Source organism: Panthera tigris, chromosome A1 (assembly GCF_018350195.1).
Source record: "Panthera tigris isolate Pti1 chromosome A1, P.tigris_Pti1_mat1.1, whole genome shotgun sequence".
NCBI classification, from domain to species: domain Eukaryota; kingdom Metazoa; phylum Chordata; class Mammalia; order Carnivora; family Felidae; genus Panthera; species Panthera tigris.
Window position 1 is genome coordinate 68,430,688 of NC_056660.1, and position 13,739 is coordinate 68,444,426.

A 13,739-nucleotide genomic window follows, 5' to 3' on the forward strand; every position below is an offset into this window, starting at 1 on the left:
GAATTGAATAAAACCTTTGACATGTGTACATTTTATATTTGTCTGAGTCATGGCTAGACACAGTTTGAAACATCCCACAGCAATTTATACCTGTGTATGCGTTCATCCATTTATTCACTTACTCATCACAAACAGTAATTGAACACCTAAAATCAGGAACTATGTTGAAATGTATGCATGATACAAAGACAAATAAGTGTGGTCTTGCCCTCAAGATGCTCACAAATAATTATAAAATAATTATAATTTAAGATAACTGACAAGCACCTTGCAAAAAGGGAATTGGGAAAGGGAGATATCACCATTCACTCAGGGGAAGACAGAAGAACCCATGAAAGAATTGCCAATGATTTGTGTCTTAGAGGATTCCAGCTTTCAAGGATATGGGGGGGGGGGGTGGATATCGCAGGTAAGTGCCTGCTTTTACCTGGCCAAACCTAAGTGTATAAAGTAGAGGGCTAGGAGACCAAGCTGGAAAGTCAAATCACGAGCAGTCATGGAGAACCTTGGATACTGTGTCGAAGGCAAAAGGGACCCACTGAAGTTGCCTTAGCAGGGAGTATCCCGGCCAAGCCATAGAACGACACTGCCCACCCCCTCCGCCCCCGCTAGATGGAGTGTAGTTCAGGGAAGACACTTGACTCCAGGGTCAACTGCAATATCCAGGAAAAGTTGGTAATTGGGTCCTGGACCAGGGTGACCATAAAGGGACCGGGAAGGAAGAGACCCAGATAGGCACTGTCTGATCGCCACCCTGACCATCCTGGCACTCCACATGGCAACAACAAACACTGAAATTTCCACAAGTCATTTTCTCTCTCCTCTGGTGCCTTTCAAACACCAGCAAAGCTGTGCTCTTTATGATTCACTCTATTTCCATGCCAACCTTTCAGCTACTGCTGTCTGGCCTCCCTGTCCGCAGGGCAAGATGTCTATAGTCCCTGCACTCCCGCAGGGATCTGACGCCCACTGCTTCTCAGTACATGCTTTTAAATGACATTGAACTATCTGCTCCTGTACACCAGTGAAGTGCTCCTATTTGACCTGCAGAGACGTCACGTTCCAGGTCAGCAGAATGCTCTCCTGTGCTGTTAATGCATGACTGACTACCTTAATCACGAAAAGAAACTTCCCTTCAGTGGTATTTTACAGGTACAGGTGCAAAGATTTCAACAACGGCAGAGTGCACTCGGGCACCATGGCAACCGGTGCGTCGGCCCGGATACCCTCGGCAGTGTGGGAACAGTCAGTTCTCCATTCATTGTAGCCGACAACAAAAACGAGAGACGTTTTGTCTTGCCTTGTCCTCTCGGAAAATGTTTGGCAGGTCCCAGGGTAGTAAGGATGCTGGCCTTTAAGCTCAGGGAGAGTCAGGGTGGAGATTACAGCCCCATTGGTTGGAATGCTCCCGGTACATCTGCAGAGGCTAGCTTCCACCGGTGCTCTCAGCAGGGGCTGGCTGGGCGCGCGTGCTGGCTGTTGTTTCACATATGCTACTTTAAGTTGATTTAAAATCACTTGCCAGAGACCTTGCCCCAGCTCTGCAGCCCCACATTTCATGGGCTTATGAAGTAATGTGCGTGTTGTGGTTACTGTCGGAGACCTTGTGTAAGAAATGCCTAAGGTACCAAGATTTTATTGCTTTCAGGGGTGTTCTGCAAGAGATTAAAAATTCAAGGAAAACTGTCTGAAGCAAAACCAAGCATGTAAAGGTTTATTTATAAGTATAATAATATAGTTGTATTCTATGTAATAATGTATTGTGTGTGTCTCTCTGTCTCTAACTCTCTGTCTCTTCTGCATCTCTGTCCCTGCCTCTCTCTATCTCTATCTCTGTGTCTCTCTCTTCCCAACACTCGGCCAGGTCCTTCCTAGTCCTTAAGGTGTATAGAACTGCAGGGCTTAGCCATAGGCAGTTTTAGGCTCAGAGCCCCAGATTAACAAAGTCACAGCAAAAAAGAGAACATCTTTCTGCCAGTGTGTGCATAGAGAATCCCAGAGAAGGGCTCTGATTGGCCTGTCCTGGGTCACATGGCCATCTCCAGTGGGAACTATGAGTGACCGAGCAAGTCAGTTGCCTACCACTCTGGCCAGAAGAATGGGTTCTATGATGAGAAGACCCAAAAAGACCAGAAGGCGGGTTATTACAAGAAGGAGGGAGGAGACACTGGCCCCATCAAAACAATAGACCAAACTAAAAATGTAGGACAAGAAAAAATTCTCAACTGACTTGCACTTCGGGCTTCAACAAACTTCCCACTTTCAAGTACAATGGCTGTAACAACAGTTGACTTGCCCAAGTCCAGAACGCACCATTAACACTTTATTATATGTAAAGATCTGCCAATAATGCCTTTCACAAAAGTTCTGTTGGAAATCCCCCCTGGAGTTGTGTAACCTCAGGGCTCTGTTGGTCACCTCTAGAGGAAGGAGAAGGGAAGTGGTGTCAGGGGCTGAGACCAGATAGCCAGAGACCAATTTTCAGCATAACTAGAGATCTGAGAGAAGCCAAAGGTCTGAGAGACAGAAAGTCACCAGGGTGTATGCCGGCCATACAGGCAGAAAGCAACATCAGCCATGAGAGGCAGCCTGGCTGGGACAGGTATGGTTTGCCCCCTGCCTTCCTCTCAGTTTTCAGATGGGCACGAACATCTCTGAGTGGACAGGAGGTAACTCCTGCTAGAGAAATCATGCCCACAGGAAGGCTCGAGTCAGGAGTCGAAGGAATGGAATATAGAATTCTAGGTTGCCACTTACTTCTTTTCATCATTTTAAGTTGACATTCCACTGTCTTATGACTTCATTGTTTCTGTTGAGAAGGTACGAGCAATGTCTTCTTTTTCCCCTCTGGCTGTTTCTAAGACTATCTCTTTGTCTTTGGTTTCACCAGTTTGAGTCTGATACACAAAGGATATTCATCCTTTGAGGTTCACAGCTCTTCCTGAATTAGTATTATCTTTCATCAATTTTGGAAAATTCTTGGCCACTATTTCTTCATATTGGCTCCTACCATATCCTCTCTCCTCTCTTTCTGGGACTCCAATTTCACTTATATTAGGCCTTCTCACCACACCCTGCATAATTTCTACACTCTTCTAGCTTTTCATTCCCTTCAGTGTTTCAGTCTGAATACTTTCTTCCAATCTTTCTTGCACCTTATCATTGATTAATGTCTGATTTTCTGCTAAACCCATCCACTGCTCTCTCCTTTTCATGGTAAAAATATACATAACATAAATCTAACCATTTTTAAGTGTGCAATCCATTTCCCTTTTAGTTGTATTTTTCAACTCTACAATTTCTTTTCAGTGATTTTTTAAATACTGTTAGGGGAAACTGGGTGGCTCAGTCGGTTAAGTGTCTGACTCCTGATTTCAGCTCAGGTCATGGTCTCATGGTTGTGAGATCATGTCCCACTTTGGGCTCTGTACTGACAGCACAGAGCCTGCTTAGAATTCCTCTCTCCCCTCCCCTCTCTCTGTCCCTGCCCTGCTCTCTCCCTCTCTCAGTCTCAAAATAAATACATAAAAATTTTAAATAAAATAAAATCCTTTTAAATTATCTTCCTCCATCTTCCTTGAAGTATGTTAAATATAGTTGTTCCAAAGTCTAGAATACCTTCACTAGCTGGGGCCACCATAGATCTATTTGATTCTGTCTTTCGTGTCTCTGGAGGTTTGGCTCAATTCTTGTCTCCTTGAATGTCAAATTATCCATTTGTTTCATAGTGAGAATATATATTAAAAATTGTGGAGGAATTTGAGGCTCTGTTTGATATTATCATCCTCCAAAGATTTACCTTTGTTTCTGGCAGGTAACCAAAAAGTCTGGCATTACCAAGTATTAGTGAAGATATGAAGCTATAGAAAGCCACACATTTACAAAATTATTTAGCATTATCTAGAGAAGTTTATTTTTGATGTTTTTCAATAATCCATTTTAAAATGGGAAACAAGACCCAAAGAGATTAAATAACTTGCTCAAGATTACATTGCTTTTGAGGTTGGGATCCATAAATACACCTTGGCCTATTTGATGCCAGGGTTCATGTTCTTTCCCTTATATACTATCCTGTCTCCCATGTTCAACTATGAGCAATATGACTTAAAGAATATCATGACCTTTTCTCCCCCGTCATCTTCCACAAAGTGATATTTCATTAGACCAACTCCTTATAGTAAAAACTGTATGACCACTACTTACTAGTCTATTCCCATTGTCTAGAATAGGGCCTAAAATGTAATAGGGGCCCCAAAATTGTCTGTTGAGTCACTTCCCCAAGTTCCCCACAATTCTCAAGGACCAGAGACACGTATAACCACCTGTCTGGATCATCTGATCTTCCAGGATCCTTAGCACCCTCACTGGTCATCGAACTTTGTAGAATAAGAAGCATTTTTTGCCCAGTTCTCCTAAGTCGAAGATAAGGGTCGGCTGAAATGCGGCAAATATTCTGACAAGTGGGGCGAAATTATTTTCCCCTTTGGTATCCCTCCCTAGAAACATGAGGACCCTAGCCTGGGGCTTTGGAAGCCTGGGGAGATGGGCATAGATAGTATACAAATCTACCTAAAGGTTTCTTTTCAGTATGGTCTCACATGTCAGTGTCACTATCAGCCTCCTGAAATCTAGGTACCTTCCTCCCATTCATACTAGGAAGGAAGTCCATCTCATTTTCTAGAAGAAGAAAGAGGAGGAGGAGGAAGTGGAAGGCAGAAAAACAATCTACTTCCAAGCAAGAAATCTCAGAGTGATCTTCAGAGAGCGGTATCCAGCCTTCACCCTACCTCCAGTCCAGGCCAAATGGAGCCGTTATGCATTTTCATTGGCTCCCACATCCATCCGTCTCTCAGTTGGCTCTCTGTCGGTCTGTTGGCTCCCATCTTGCCCTGCACTCCTTCCTGCCCCTCCTGAACTTCTTCCTGTTCACTGACACTTGCCCATTTTCTCCTCTGTGTTTTCGCTAGCTGACCCAAACCTTAAGGCTCTCATAGCGGGTGTGGGATGTTGGGATAGAGGTGAAGTAGATGTCCACATGAAACAGGAAACTCAAGTTTTCCCAGCTCTGGTCCCAAGACCCAACAACCATTTATCTGAAATGCTGCAAATACATGCCTCCCACAGGGTTGGACTACCTGACACTCATTTCTGAGTCCATACTCCCCCTGAGATCTCTGCTGCCCCTCAAAGGAATATTCCAGAAGAGCACACAGCTCCTGGCAAGTCTTCAGTTCTAAATGTGAGTCAAAGATGATTTTGCCAAAATTAATAATAAATGTTTTCATTTAATTTTATAAGTTGATAAAACCCAGGAGGAGGACAAGGGCATTATTATTCCACAACCTAGTAAGAAGCATGGGATGTAAGGATGGGATGACCAATTCTCTATTTCTTACTGTGCATTTTCCATACTTGACATCATTCTGTATACACAATTTGTAATTGCCTTTATTTTTGGATCACTATTATTTCTTTAGTATATTCCACGTTGTTAAAAAAATGTGTCTTAATACTATTTTAAAAACTTTATAGTATAGTGAAGGTACTTCTTCGAGGGTCCTTCTATCAAATATTTCCATTTTTTTGACCCTCAAATAATCTTTATCATCGACTTGGCACCTTGTCCGTAAGCCTCAGAATTCAATAGCGTTTTTAAAAACTTTGAGGTGCCAATATCGTCCTCTCAACAGAGCCGAGGAATCTGATTACAGCTCTCTCACGGAGTGATAGTCTCTCACACATTTTTTTTTCCTTATAGCACATTTTCCCTACTTTGCATATTTCCCCTTCTTGCAATTTTTCAAAATCAGTTTGAACTGATTTTAAATAGATTTCTCTGTGGCAAGGTATTTCCGTGCTTTATTCTAATCATCTTTATGGACAGTTTGGAATTATATCATATTTTAAATAAGAGCTATTTAGGAGATATATGGAGGGCCGGTACTGCTGCATGGACAACTTTGGTTGGCAATAAGATGAAGCAAGTGCAATATTTGAAAACAAAACAAATGTTCCTTCCCACCTCTACATCCAGGTCTGTCTTATAGCTTCATTTCAAAGTTCCGTGAAAATATTCCCACTGGCGCAGGATCAACTCGCGTGCGTTGGAGACAGTACATCAGGCAGGTGGAAGGTAAAGGCTCAGACTCTGTTCCCCTTGCGTGCTGTGGTGTGGCTCTTATGCTGAATGCAGCATATAGAAATTCGCTGAGAGGTGCTTGCTGGGGATGGGAAGTCAGCTGCGCGCATACACGATGTCTTTCTGTGGCCAGACGCACAGAGACCACCTCACACGGCTGTGCCTGAAATCCAGCTGACCTCAGCACCCACCCTCACACACAAGTGCCAGCCTGGGAAGGGACTAAGCAGCCATGGAGAACTAATCCTAATTCACTCCATAGAAGTCAAGTACTTTTGACCACCGCGGGCCAAGGTCTGTGCTAAGTGAAGACTGCCGAGATGACTGAGACATGGTCCTTGTCCTCAACGAGCTCACAGTCTCGTGACAGAGATGAATATGTAAACAAATAACTGCAAGGGGCCTGATGATGATGTGAGGGGTAGGTTCTCAGTGTAGGAGAAGACAACAGAAGCAATGATCTCTACTTAGCGGAAGCAAGGAAACACTGAACAGAGGAAGAGACACTTGATCCATTTTTAAGGGTGGGCAGGAATCAGATCAAAGAGGAAGGAGCTAGAGTCCAGGAAGAAGGAATAACAACAACAATAACAACAATAACAGCAATAATAATAGAATATGCGGAGCATCTTGCCACGTGCCAGGCTCTAATCCAAGCCTGTTGGGTATTATCTCATTTAATCCTCACAGCAATGCTGGAAGGCAGACTCTAGCCTAGTCCCCATGTTGAAATGAGCCAACACACAGAGAAGCTAAAGTAACTTGCCCAAAGCCTTACTTGTAGAACCTTCAACAACTAGACCCATTCAGGTAACTACCATTGTCTCAATACTGCTGAAGTATGGTAGCAGTGGGGCCAGAGAGGCTGAGATCAAGGAGGAGCCAGATCTCAAAGGGCCTTAAATGTCATGCTAAGAGATTGGATTTTAATCCTGTAGGTATCGAGAACTAAATATATAAAGTTTGGAAAGACAGAACTGATCGCTAAGGACAAAAAAGCCAGAGTCAGGAAACCAGTTAGGAGACTATTAAGATAGTGCCGGGAAGAACAGATGAGCCCTGGAGCCTCAGGTGAGAAAGAAACATCAGGACAATAGTGACCTGTGTCTCTAGTTCCTGTTCTTCGGAGTATGTGGTATCAGTTCCTCAGTAGGGTCCATACTCAGCCAATAAAACCCCCATCTGACCTAGTTCCCAAAGAACTGGGAAAGGAAATAGGGAGGAAGGAAGTGTGGGGCCTGTGGTAACCCCACTTCCTGACCAGAGCATCTGCTAAACTATCATGGCCTTCAAGAAGGGCTTTCCACTGCTGAAGATGGAGGTCCCATTTTTAGAAGACAAACCAGGCAGAAGACCCAGCTCTTGGGCCTGGGGTCCCCATGCCCATGGTCACTCAACCCAACAACAAAGAAGTCACTCCAAGAGTGGGATGTGATTGTGGAAACACCCTCCTCAATTTTTTCTATCCTTCCCTTCTAGATCTGCCAAAAGATTGAAGCGTAAAATTGCTTATGATGGGAAAAACCACATAAAAAAATTTTTTTTGTGAAGAGTTTTATCAAAATAGAACAATAACATGTATGAGAAAATAGTATTCTGGTTGGTCTGTTTTCCTTCAGTTGGTTATAGGTGCTGCATGTGAACTCTGGCCTGTATTCTGTGGTTGCTCCGTCAATAAAAACTAAAATTTCAGCTGTGTGAAAAAATGAGAGGGTGTGGATCATTTGTCTTTCTTTTGCTGAAGTGTAAATATAGGAGAGCTTTATGATTAACTGATTAAAAAGGGGAAAAAGCTTCATAATTAGGTTTCATAGAGCTATAGATTTTACATTAAGTGGTTTATTACAAAAAGTTGGAAACATTGATCTGAGACATTAGACCACTCTGATTAAATTTATGGTACATTGGGAATACTTGGGCCAATTATCGGATTAAGGGTCCGCCATGGTGATGTAAAATATGGTCTATCTGGCGATTACTTTCCAACTCTTGACCCTGTCCCTACTATATTCTCATTTCTTTAAAAATTTTGCCACCGAAGGGAACTGGCCCACTTAGCTTTCCAGAACTGAAGTGAAATTTAAGGCCTCATGCAAGTTTCAAATCCATTTGGACAAGTTCATATTTGTAAGATTTAACTACAAAACAAAAGGAGAAGTTTTTAATGTCCTCCAATAGATAGTTTTTAAAAATTATTGGGATATTCATATGAGATTCATATGAGAGATAATATTCATATTATACAAACACTTCTAATTATGTTTTTTGAGCCTACTGAATTACTTGTGAAATGCTCATAACATCATGTTAAATGGAAACAAGACAGGATACATAGCATCATATTCCACGCGGCCCCAAATATATGGGCTTGCCTATGTGCATGTGTCAATATTTGGGGGCTGGAGGTTCTGGAATGAAATCTAAAAATATTTCCCAGTGGTTATCTTTAGGGGACGGTATGACAGCAAATTTTTATTTTTCTATTTATTTATGATTTCCTAAAATTTTGGAATTTGCTATATTAAGTATTAATATGTCTTCATTCTTTTACAAAGGAGAAAGAAATAATTTTGTAAACATTGTCCTTCAAAGCAACTCTCTGGAAGCCTGCACAAGTACTGAGTGATGACGTTGCCTTTGCTCACTTCTGTAATTACACCCAAATCCAGTCTCTGGCCACAAGTCAAAAGTAATGTTTTTACCTCACAACTACATTTTCCTCTGTCTTATTTTGGAAAATGTTCTTATTCTGTTCGCTCACCAATTTTTATTCAGGAGCCTTGGCTTCAAACCACATTTGGCAGATTCTAAAAGTCAAATGTGCCTTCTTCAGACAGATTTGCTATCCTGACGATATTGAAAAGGCTATATGAAGTACTCTTTGTTGGTCAGTTCAGGCTTCCATAACAAAATATCATAGACTTGGTGGCTTAAACAGTAGAATTATTTTCTCACAGGTTCTGGAGGCTGGAAATTTGAGATCAGGGTGACAGCTGGGTCAGTTTCTGGTGAGGTTCCTGCCTTACAGATGGCCGGCCACCGTCTCTGTGTCCTCACACAGCAGAGAAAGCACTCTGGCGTCTCTTTTTATAAGGACACTAATCCTTTTGGACCAGGGCTCCACCCCACTCTTATGACCTCACCTAACCTTATTTACCTCCTAAAAGCCCTGTCTCCAAATACAGTCACATCAGGGGTTCAGGCTTCAATGTACAAATGTGGGGCGGGGGAGGGGGACACAAGTCAGCCCATATAGCAGGCTTTGAAAGCACTTTCAAATGAAGATTGTCAATAGTTTTGAACATTCTTTGCCATAAAGTGTATCGTCTGCCCAGTTTCCTACTGTGAATACAACACCACTTACTTGGATGAACAATTGTCCAATGCCTTTGTTTTCTAAAATGATTTACAATCTATTCTGTTAGAACACCTATTCCTTTAACACACATTAGCTCCTATCTAATTGAGAAATAGGAGAACAGTGTTTGGATAATCCAGAAGTTGAACTGTTTCTTCTGTCTGAGTACATTTTTTTCACCCAGTCAAGGACAACTTTTCTCAGCATTAAGAGAAAAACGTCTTAGAAATATATGAAGATCTTAAGACAAAAGCTTAAAATCCCATAGAAGTGACTTTAGTACAATCGGTGGCTGGTTTGGTGACTTCATAAACCACAGCGTTTATTTTAAGCCTGTTTGGGGAAGCTACAATTACAGATGAAGAAGCTACAAAGACATTTCCTCCTGGTAAGAAAAACAGGGGCGCCTAGTGGCTCAGTTGGTTGAGGGTCTGACTCTTGATTTCAGCTCAGATCATGATCTCATGATTCATGGGTTCGAGCCACAAGTCAGTCTCTGTGCTGACAATGTGGAGCCTGCCTGGGATTCTCTCTCTGCCCCTTCCCCACTCGTGCTTGTGCTCTCTATCAAAAATAAAGAAACATTTAAAAAAAGATTCTCTTTCTCTCTCTCTCTCTCTCTCTCCAACCCCCCCCCGCCTCCGCCCCTTGCCCCCACTCATGCACTTTCTCTAAGACAAAGAAAAAAGGGGGGGGGAAAGAAAGAAAAATAATGAAGAAGAGAACTTTACCTGGATTATATGTTTAATGTTGATGAAACTGGTCACCGTTAGAAATGAGGCATGCATGAACCCCAGGATTTTAAACTTGCAAAAGACCAATATTGGGTCACAGACCCACACACAGATTTTACCAGGCCAGTGTGTTATTGGATTATTACTGCTTTTATCTGTCTCTAGTTACAAAGTGCTGTTGATTTTGAAGGACCTGTCTGATCCCATATTCCTCATAAATCCTGTTATTTTTAACCCACAATTTTGCAGAAAACAGGACTTTAGAGAACACATATATGGAGTTATTGCAAAAAAATGCCTGTACATAAAACATTTTATATGAATAAGAAACTTATTAATTACATCATTTTATAATCATTCCTCCTCTCCTCCTTCCAAAACTCAGCTCTTCTGAAAAAGCTTCCAAATCACCCCCCCATCTGTATCCCAACTAGCTTAATTGATGCCTCTTCCCTCTCCTTGGCTATTTCATGCAACACCCCCCACCCCCAGTTTATTAAATGTCTTCCTTACTGAACTCTGTGATCCAGGAAAGAAGAAAACTTGGTTTTAGTATATTAGTCCCCACATTTGATTGCACAAAGCTACTGATGCCACATTAAGTGATATAGCCAGAAGTGTAGGGGCCAAGGGCAGGCTTCTCCAAGATGGGCCACTTGGGCATGAAGATTGTTTTAAGTCAAAAAGCAATCAAAACCCAGCAGATTCAGGAAAAGTTCTTCCCTCCCCCACAAGTGCCTAAAAAGAATTTAAATAAATGGCCTGCTCCAGGAAGAGAGCTGTCACTACAGATGACTACATTATACTATGAACTATGTTGGGTGGTTAGGGAGGAAACTAGCAAGGTTTATTTGATCAAAGTCCTCTGTGTCCCATCGTTTCTGAGTGGCCAAGCAAACATTTGTTTACCAAACATTTAGTCCTTTTCACTTCCTATGAATTGCATTTCTTCCCTTTGAAGTCCCAGACCACACACCCCCCCCTCCCTTCTCCTTCATCCTTATCTTTCCTGACTGTCACTGGAGCTTCCATCTCTGTGTGGATTCCCTGTACATGTGAAATTAACTTTTATTTTCTCCCGTTCATCTGTTTCCTGTCAATTTGATTCTTAGTCCAGCTACAAGGACCGAGGAGGGGACAGCCATTCTTCCTCCTCAACAGATGGGACAGACAAGCTCTCCAAGTTCAGGGACATCACCTAGCCATATTCAGCAGACATGCATCCAGTGAAATGGGTACCATGAATGAAACACATTGGCCGCCATTATACCATCTTCTCACATGTTAACTTGGGATTTTTTAACCACACCCAGAGCTGGCAAGATCAAGAAATGTTGTTTTCATTTGGAGATAAGAAAACTGACCTGTAGACAGGCAAATGGACTCGAGAAGCCCAGGATAACAGGCCAGGCCTGGGCCAAGTTCTGCCAACTTCCAGGCCAGGCTCTTTTCATTCCGTTCCAGGCCAAGCTCCTAGCTTATCTTATCTTTTATTTTTTTAATTTTTGCATCAAAGATTCTGTTCCCTGCTAAACTGCATAATGATTTATGCAACTGAAACACCCATCTACATAGACACCCTCATCCGACTTTTCTTCTCATACTGTCTTTAGATTGGATGTCATTTGTATGTGAGATCTATATTTTTATAAAACTGTATAGAAATTTAAAGAAAATGTTTATCACAGACACACACACACACACACACACACACAGCCTAGTTTGTAAGTATTAACCAGCAGTTCCTTCCAACCTTCCAACGAGCTCCATCCTGGCTCTTGACAGTCTCTCCCATAGACCCAAGACTGCTGGGCTCTTGGCTTCTCATGCTCACCACATCGTTCCCATCTAAGAGTCTTCGCACATACTGTTCCCTCTGCCTAGAACACATCCTCACTTCATCAAGATTCACTCAACCTTTAGGTCTTACTCAGGCATCTCCTCCTGAGGAAAGCCTCGTCTCTGTCCCTGAATAGGCCCACTTCCCCAATTATAGGTTCTCACGGCACGACATAACTCTCCCTCAGATCCCTTGTCATTGATACAATTTTACGTGAATGTGTGTGATTATTTGATGATACCTGTGTGATGGCAGAGACTGTACCAGCTTTTGTTGATACATGGCCTGAACTTGGCACATTATTGTCAGGCCCACGTTGGACTTCTCTTCTTATTCACCCCATCTTTGAGGCTACAACCATCTGGCTGCCTAGAGGTGCAAACCTCTGTTCCTGGATAGGTTTTGCCCAACTCTCCTTAAATAAGGTCTGAGACTCACAGTTTCGTCCTCTGTGATCCCCGTTATTATACAAGAGCCCTGTTGATGTGGTGGTGGTGGAGTGTTGGGGGAAGGGACGTGTTCTATGGTATCCTGGGATGAGGTCTCAGTGTTTTGAGTGAGCCTGTGCTCCTGCGCTGCGACCTTTACAAGGGTTTCTCAGCTTTGTCTTGCCCCTCCGAAACCTCCAACCCCCTTAGGTGAGACAGGAAGGCTAGAGGGAGAAGGAGCTGGGATTCCCCTTCTCCTATTGTTTAGTCTTCTGTAAAAAATTTATTAGGTTAGGCTCTGGCCAAATAGTTTCTTATGAGAGCAGGCCTTGAAGAACAGAATTTTCTGGGTATATTTCAAAATGGCTACTCCCCACCCCACCCCCCACCCCCCGCCTCCCACTCCCTGCCAGAAGCACTAGCAATGTGTTGGGGGGTGTTTTTCCTCTCTTATCTTCACAGTGAGAATCTTGTAGGGCTCCTGGAGATAAAGCTTATAAATGTGTGGGATCCCCCTCCCTCCCAAGACTGGATCCCCTGGAGTTTTTAACTGTCAGTCTTGTCCATGCTGAGCCTTCAGAAACTCATCTACTAAAGTTTAGGTTTTCCTACCTAGACCATTTCCTGTAGAATGTTCTGTTCTGGACTTGTGATCTGGTAGGTTATAATTCTATCTGCCTCTATCTCTTCAGTCGTGGGGACAGAGGTTTGCCCTGTAACCTCACTTCTCTGATGGATGTAGAAAGAGTTATTGATTTTCAGTTTGTCCAGCGTTTTTCTTGTTGTAAGTTCCTTTCATGCTGAACTGGAAACCAAAAGTCCAGGTTTGCCCAACATGGGGAAATAGCTTTTTGCTCAGTCCTGGCTGACTTCCCCTTCCTGCACCTTTCCTGAGGCCCTTCACGTGCAGTCCCACATGGACTCCATGGAGGTTGAATACCAAACAACTCGGGAAAAAAGATCTTGCAGGCTATTCAATTTATATATAGGTGCAATCACTCAAAGTTCATATTTTATTATTTTTATTTTTTTAATGTTTATTTATTTTTGAGAGAGAGATAGAGAGAGAGAGCACAAGCAGGGCAAGGGCGGAGAGAGAGGGAGACAGAGAATCAATCCAAAACAGGGTCCAGCCTCTAAGCTGTCAGCACAGAGCCCAACGTGGGGCTTGAACCCACAAACCATGAGATCATGACCTGAGCTGAAGTCAGACTCTTAACCGACTGAGCCACCCAGGCGC

At 42.8% G+C, this 13,739-nt stretch overlaps 1 long non-coding RNA gene across 1 annotated transcript; it reads left to right on the forward strand.

The window, feature by feature from the left end:
- The first annotated feature begins 947 nt into the window (after window positions 1-947).
- LOC122231068 lies at window positions 948-7,826 on the forward strand. Its single transcript, XR_006208186.1, has 3 exons — window positions 948-1,066; window positions 5,125-5,239; window positions 6,035-7,826. It is a non-coding gene; the product is annotated as an uncharacterized LOC122231068 (long non-coding RNA).
- Window positions 7,827-13,739: the final 5,913 nt, after the last annotated feature.